This window comes from Anser brachyrhynchus, assembly GCF_964034855.1.
Source record: "Anser brachyrhynchus genome assembly, chromosome: 8".
Classification (NCBI taxonomy): domain Eukaryota; kingdom Metazoa; phylum Chordata; class Aves; order Anseriformes; family Anatidae; genus Anser; species Anser brachyrhynchus.
This window is the reverse complement of record NC_137702.1, coordinates 14,416,714-14,425,014: the sequence shown is the minus strand read 5'-3', so window position 1 is coordinate 14,425,014 and position 8,301 is coordinate 14,416,714. Positions and strand designations below refer to the sequence as shown.

Genomic DNA, 8,301 nt, shown 5'->3' with positions numbered 1-8,301 from the left:
TTTCCCAAGAAACAAGATGACTGACTACTGGAGGTATGGGAAATATGAATAGGAAAGGTATGGAAGGTGAATGACTTGGCAGTAGTTTTAAACAGAAGGTCTGAACTGAAATTAGAGGAGTGGAAAGTATTGATAAAAACTAAATTGTGTTTTTACAAAAAACACTGCATTCCACCATAATATTTCCAATAATACAAATATGAGCAATGCAAATATAAACAATGTAAAATGTGAACTCTAATTTGGAGTACACAATGTGACTGTGAATTTGTAAGAAACTGCTGCATTCCTATGTGTTAGCTTTGAAAGGACTACATATGCTAACATCTGCTCAGTCTTCCTTCATGTAGCAGGCCTCTAGCTGTAGCATACTTGCAGTTCTGAAAAAGAAAATTGATGAAGTTCATCCCATTTGTTTCTGAACTCTGATTTAATCTCCCTGCTAGTTATTAACTTGGCCTCAGTTCCATTTTGACCATGCAGATCAGAAACCCTTGCATTCTCGCTGTACCTCGGAGCTGAGGTATCATGAACATTTATTCCATTTGCTCCAAGAAAACCTTAAAGAAAACCTGTATCATCACTTGCGTATTTTCTGTGTACGGGTTACTGAGGGTGCCAGTTCATTAGACATGGTGTTGTAAACCTGTGCAAAAGCCCATTTAGTAGTGGCTGACTGTTGAGCAAATTAATTGGTGGAAGAGATTAATACTTATTCTGTTTTCCCAGCACAGCACAAATGTTAAATATGTTGTGCAAAATCCATTAAGTATCAACAAATACTTTAAGCTACAACAAACTTACCTGTTGTTAACACCATGTTTTATGTGTTACAAATAAATCCTTTTTTGTGTATACAATAAAATAAATAAATAAATATTTTTAATTCATCCTTAGAGAATAAATATCGAACATAATAGTTTTGAAATATTTCTACAGTTGAAAAAGTGGTTTCGCCAAGGAAAATTTCCTTTTGGTGATAATTTCACAAGACCTCTCTTGTTCTGTCACAAAAACAAACAAACAAAAAATCAGAAAAAGCAACTGCAAGGTTTCATGCTGTCATCTGAAGTCTTTTGATAGTTTTTTGATGAAGATATTTGCTAAGGATTTACAATGAATATTCTTCCTATTGTGTTACATGATTCTGTGGATTGAAGCCTCCTCAGAGCTGCATTTTGCTTTGACCAAGAAATATATCTTACATATGAAATTTTCAGTAGCTGAATTGGAAATAAGGTAAAAAAGCATCGCAGATGGAATGTTAGGAGATAGGACTCAGCAGCAGGAGATATATTAATGGCTGGTGGATAATTAGCAACCACTTCATGTCTCAGTGTCACTTTTGCCATGGGATTGATGCAATGAGCCTGTTAATACTTGTTCACAGTTGGATTTTAGTAGGTGTTTTGCTACAGCTGCAGCTGCAACTGCTACAGAGTGCGTGCATATGCAATACCGTATATGCAATGTGTATTTGGATTTGGCTGAAATGTTTTGGCTCCGTGTGAGTTCTTGTTTCTCTTATCGTTTGTTATTTGCCATCATAGAGTTGGTATATTTCCACCTTTCCTGCTCATTCTCAGATTTGCATGGAACAGCCTTGGCTGATAGTATGAGAAGTTTCTAATTGTAGGGGAAAAGAGCCAATTTCCCTGTAAAGAAATCAGCAGTTGGAGTGTCAGTGAATATGAATAAGGCTATTGATTCTTTGTGATACGTTCTCTGTCCTCCAGCATTTCTTCTATTAGGAAAACATTCAGAAGATAAAGTGCACCTGATAAGACAAAAAAAAAAAAAAAAAAGAGAGATTTTGATAAATATAAGGAAAAACATTTGTAGATCCACTAGGAATACTAAACCATTGCAATGGATGGATAAATTACTCAAGCAATATGTAATAACATACAAAATCTTCACACCAGAAGGTAATATTTGCCTGGTCCATTAACATAATTGAGCTTAACTCTGGGGTATGTTGCAGAAGCCTATACTTCTACTTCTGATATACTGGAGTCTAAATAAGTCTAGCGTGTTTTGCCATTCAAGCACATTCACTTTTTTTGAAAGAAAGAGTAGGTTAAAAATAAAAACTAAAATACTCTTTTAGTATAAAACTGAAGGATTTTTCCCCAATATAAAGCAGAAGGGAGCAGCAAAACCCCATAAAACTGAAGGAGGGGAAAAAAAAAAAAAAAAGGAAAGAAAATCCTATTAATTGATGTAGTAAATATGATATTTTGGTATACTTAGGAAAGATATTGCAATAAAAGTATCTTTGAGTAGAACTGTGAAGAGCACAATTGTAGTCTACAATGTAACAAATTTCTTCAATTTCTCCATCTTGAATTTTCTGTAAATTTAAAGGTAATGCTATATCAGTACTTCTTTTTTTGTTTGTTTTTTTGTTTTGTTTTTGTTTTAATTTTACATAAACTAGAGAGGCAGACACTTAAAAACTCAATACAAAAGCAAGGTTAAAAAAGCAAGATATTCAGTATACTGAACATTGACTAGTCTGGCTGACGATAGTCTTGAGTATCAGCTGCTAATGGCAAATGGTGGTTATCATCAATTAATCAGATTAAGTTAAATATGTCCTTTAAAAGTGTGTATTTGTGTGTGTGTTTTTGTGTGTGTTTTTTGTTTTTGCTTGTTTGTTTTTAAGTTGTACAGAAGGTTAGTGTAAATGATAGGCACTCATATCAGGTTCCATTGTACAGCAATATGTTTCAGTGTCTACATGTATACCCCTTTTCTCAAGCATTTCTAGCTCAACTTAAAAACATCGTTTGGGATGAAAATTTCAGGGAAGGTCAAAATTCTAGATTCATTTCTCTCCCTTAATTCTAACCATTTAAAAATATGTTAAGCTATTGTTTAAAGCTACCTTAGAAGTCTAGGGAGAGTTGTCTTGGATTTCCTATTTTTAATACATTTTTTTGGATACCAAGCTTGTTTTCTATAATGAAAACATCCTAAATCAAGGTGGACTGAGTGTAGATTTTAATATATTTATGATCTTTTTAGATGATAGAGAAAAAAACATTTAATATATGTAAGAATACCTCTTTAGCCAAAATTTCATAAGGACTTCTAGTATGTAAACTTATTGAGCATGCAGGGCTCTGTGGATGAAGGGCTCCCCAGGTATACACTGATGGGGGGACTGGAGCTGTTTGTGTCAATGGTTTGCAAATAATGGGTCTCTAGGAGAATTTAAAATTGCAGTTTTCACTCCAGACTGTGGTGCTTTTTAGGATGAGCTGAGTTGCTATGAGGCTTGGCACTCTTCAGTGCACCTTAGGCAGCAGTTCTTATACTTCCATTGAGATTGTAACAGCTGGCCATTACAATCAATCAAGTGATATTTCAGGGGTATTTTTTCTTTAATATTAAGGGAAGAAAAGGAAAAATAAAAGATATTACAATTGTAACTTGTCCCAGAAAAGGGAAAAAATTTAAAGATTTACCTTTGACAATAAAAAGCAGGCACTTGCAAGTAAATCACAAACCAATCATGCATTTGTTTGTCTTTAGGACACTGCAGTATTTTCTATTAATATATAAACACCCTCTCAATATTTTTGTGTTATTAATTTTGTGTGGGTGTTAGTTATGTGTTGCAACAGCCTTCTCTACGTATGAGTACACAGCACTCAACTATAGAGTGTATGTAAACTTCTGCGTCTGATCAAAACTTCATTAGTCAAATATCATGTAGATTTTCCTAGCTTTAAAACAAACCTTCAAAGTGAAATTAAGGTGTTGAAGAAGTGGGTGAAGAGATGGGGATTCTGAAGTGTAGACAGGACAGGCATTGACCTTCAGTGTTGGCCAAAAAGTCAACTTAGTGAAGTCTAGAACTAGAAGTTTCTGAATTCCTGAGACTGAATAGGAAGCAAGAGAGATGTGATTCGCTCCAATGCACAATTCAGATAGAGACACAGTTTGTACATAAGATGTTTCCACTTTTCACAAAGTACAGTTTAAATAAGTTAAATTATTATTTTTGCATAGTATCATATGTGTGACTAGTGTCATAGTGCTTTAATGCTCTACACTGACTGGAACAGCAAATTCTATATTAACATAATCATATGTTCATTGTATAAACATGTAATTATTCTATATATAATTAAAGAAAGTTATTAATGAAGCATTCTTACTGGATATTAGCAATTTGCTTATCAGCAACAAAGAAAATCATGAATGCGGCGGTTATAATCACAGTTCTTAATGCAGAGCACATCCTACCTGGGGAGTACCTTGGTAACTACGTACTTAGCTATTTTGTTACTTAATGTCTTCAGGGACATTTAACAACTAAAGCATATTTATGTTAAAGATTGGGACAGAAAATTACAGAGAAGCTCTAGTATGATGCAGCAACAGTGGTAGCAGCATGTTTAGATAGATGGCAATTTCAGTCAGTTGGGTGCATATTCTACATGATATCAAATTTTGTACTTGCATTAGTTTGTGAAGTAATGCAACTGACACTAATTTAAATAATAGTTAAGGAACAGTAGGTTCAGAAAGTAATGCTAACCATTTAAACATCCCTCTGTTAGCAGCTGCAGCTTTTCAGGGTTAATTCTTTACATGTACAGCCATGTTGTTTTTCCCATAAATATTAACTGAGGGGACAAGAAAAACTCCTCCTAGGTGAAAGATCAGTGAAGATGGTATGTTGAAAGAAATGGGATCAAAGCATACTTGGGAGGGCTGCATGGAGGAATCTGTTTCCTCCATCAGACAGTAGCGGTCAGTCCTTTGGTAACGATTTTTTTTTCTTCCACTACTAATGAAATGAATTCTATTCACCTCTTCCTTTTCATTCCCTTTATAGGTCATCACAGATGACCTCCAGAGTGACCAATCTCATCAGAAATCAGGTGAGACAGTTATGCTGACTTTGATTGAAAGCAATGAGAAAAGTTCAAGATGTTTTATGACTTGTGTGATTGAGGCAAAGAATCACGGACCGAGGAGGATTGTATCCTGGATCAAATGAAGTCTGGGAGTTAACTTTCTTGTTTAGAGGTTTAAAATTGAATGAAGCTCAGAAAGCTATCAGGTACTTTTAGTACAAGTTCTGTCATCTCTGCAGTTTCGTCTCAATTTCTCACAAGAAATATCCCACCATAAGTGATGAAGAAGGTCTTACCAATACAGTGATATCTCATTATCATAAATAACTAAGTAGAGCAGAAAATCAATTTGTTTGGCATATAGTGGCATTATAGTATATTGAAATATTTTCCTATGGCTTTAAGAGAAAATGGCTTCAGAGTGGGCACTTACAAATTTAATTTATCTACCAATCTGCCAAATCTCCCCTTCCAAAGGGAAGGATATTACATATGGTCAGCTTCTAAAAAGTACACTGTAATATTGTAATAATTAACATATTGATGGACATATTTTGCATAGCATCATCTTTTGCTCCCCTGATTTTAGGAAAACTACTAAGCAGTGGAGAAAGTAGAAAAAAGTATTCTCCACCCTCTGCCTTAGTACAAGAGTAAGTGTGATGACCATTTCCTAGGTAATATATGTTTATTAATTTTTACTTAAAAGAGCACAGTAGTCCTACATTGAAACTGATTCAGCTACCATCTCCAAACTACTGAATCCCAGATCTAAAGAATGTCACCTATGGACTTTTTTCTATCCTTTCATAATGATATATTTGGTTGCAATAACGATCTGCTCTAAATTAATGGATTTGACTGATAGAGCTGTACATGAGTAAAACAGAATGCTTTATCAGACATTCTTCCCTGTCCTGAGGCATATTTTACCACCTGGCCTTTCATGGAGGCCAGATTCATCACCATCACCTTAGACCTCCTTATAGCTAAGTTTCATCTTAGTCCTGTAGTTCGTTTACGAGTAGCATCTTTCAGATGATTCTTTGGATGGTTAGGAAAACATTTCAAGTTCTTGTCTAAGCTCTTAACCTCTTATATCTCAATTGCCATAATACTATTTCTTCTTGCTTTGACAAGTTTATCATGTGTCTTCACTTTTGTGCCTTCCTCTGAGTGGACCCTTTACTTGAAACTTACTGAAAACATTTAAAAGGTGACCTCATTAAATTAAAATATTTAAAACTCTCTCTTGTTATAATGCCTATGAAAGAAATGAAAAAGAACATCAGGCTGAGGTTGTTCTATGGATGTTGCCTTTCTTACTTTCATGCTTTCTTTGTGTACCTGTCTCTACTTACATCTCTCTGTTTTCTCCAGCCTGATGCTTTGATTTGCAGTTTGGGAAATGAGTGTTTTTTGTCCTTTTGCACAGCAGACACCCACTCTATGATATGGGATCCCACACTGTGGTTAAAAAAAAGAGTGCTTTAACAAACAATTCAGTTAGGAGTTGAGTTGTGAATATACAGGCTGGTAAATTTTTACATGTTTAAACTTACCTTTTTCTTTTTGTCTTGCATATAATTGGTGACTGTGACAGCATTTGACTTTTTAGCTTGTTTTGTCTGTTTCAGACATGCAAAGCTAGATTTAAGAGGTCAGACGGAGGAAGGGCTCAAATTATGAGATTCACCTGGCATAAAGATACCTAATCTGTGATTCCTAACCTGACACACACAACAGTAATCAGACATTAGCCGCAGTAAGCATCTAAGCATTTTCCTCTGAGAGCTGCCTTTGTTTCTCTGGGTGTGAGGTTTTGGAGATGTTCTCTTTAGCTGTCTCTTCCACATCAAAGTAGATCACTCCTTGAGGTGCAAGCTGTCACTACAGCTTACATTGTACCTTCAAGCATGGATTCTGCTCTGCAAGCCAGACATGTAGAAGGTAAGTGCTGTAATGATCTTATTCTACTGCAAAGGCTAGATTTTGGGTTTAAAATTAAAATCGTTGTCATTTCTCTTCCAGTTGGTTTTTCAGGAGTTGCTTATCATTTTGATTTGATTTTTGTGTGTTTCCCATAATCTGGGGAAAGGTATTCAGATAGCTGGCAATAAAGTTGCTGTTGTATGACACAGAGGGGAGTCTTAAGCGTATGTTCACACTATTCTTGCATATTCACTCTGCAGCAATATTTGGTGTTTAATAGTATGAAGATAGAGGTGTGAGGGTGGGGTTACCTATAGCACATAAAGAATGGGTTGAATATTATTCTATCAAGCCTCTGGATGTTTAATGCATGCACATACCTGAAATTTTTGCTAGGAAAAAGTGTATTGCACTTAGGTATTAAGCCTCCACCTCTCCAGCCTGATCCACTGATTACTGTCCTTTTCATTTTGTCAGTAATATGCAAGCTTTCTTTTAATTCTGCTGTAATTTGCAGGGACTCAAAGCACGCTTGAAATTACTTACCTGACTGCACTTTGTGTGAAGAACTCTATCCTCTCAGCTGTTTTAGATTAACAGTGAATTACAGTTCACTTCAATGCAATTAGACCTAATGAGGTGCGCATGGAGGCTATTGGGCCACCATGTAACCACATTATATGGACTTGCTAGTTGCCATTTTAATCAATTGGTTTGACCTTTGAATGCGAAGTACTACAAAGCACAAAGAAGTTCGTGGCCCAGGTACCTATTTACTCAAATGCAGGGATAGATGATAAAAAATAGCCTCTGCTCAGGAAAAACTGTTTTTCTGGGTAATCTTTACAAAATAAATCCTGTTTGCAAAAGGCTGGTTAAAATGATTGGTCGTATCATAATGTAGTTAAAATATTGACATTACTATTTTACTTTCTCTCCTTCTATGACTTGATTTTAAACTTATGTCTTGCATCCTTGGCTATTCAGGAACCAAGGTTAAATTTCAAGAAACAATCCCATTTTATCAGATTGCATTGTGGTAATGAAAATCAAACAAAACCTCACGTGAGATTGTTGAAAGTAGGTAAACTTCATGTAAGGCAGCTTTGTTTAACTGTGTGTGCGCCAGATTCTAATTTACAGAATTGAACTTTCATACGAAGTGGCTGTTCAGGGTGGGGAGTTACATGTAGAGTTAAAGCTGTGAGAGATAATGTTTTGTTTCTCAGGGAAACTTTCTGAGCGTAGCAAAATGAAAAACAGTAGGACTATTTCTACAGGTTTTACATAGTTATAAATCTGTTGCTCCCTACATAATCATTGCTCTTCCTTTAGTTTGTTCCCTGTTTTGCTTCTTGTTGTAAGCTCCTGTTGTCTGTTAACCATGGCAGGCAGCTAAGCACCACAAAGCCCCTGGCTGTGTTTTGTGTTTGTCTTAATGGAGAATATTAAAAAAAAAAAATTTTTTAAAATGGTGCTTCTTAGAAATTCAAAG

General features: G+C 35.4%; 1 long non-coding RNA gene across 1 annotated transcript; it reads right to left on the bottom strand.

Moving 5' to 3' along the window:
* Nucleotides 1-627: 627 nt before the first annotated feature.
* On the bottom strand, nucleotides 628-6,529 carry LOC308198690. The gene is made up of 3 exons (XR_013954107.1): nucleotides 6,437-6,529; nucleotides 6,236-6,341; nucleotides 628-1,777 (listed from the first exon to the last, which is right to left on the bottom strand). It is a non-coding gene; the product is annotated as an uncharacterized lncRNA (long non-coding RNA).
* Between the last annotated feature and the right edge of the window lie 1,772 nt (nucleotides 6,530-8,301).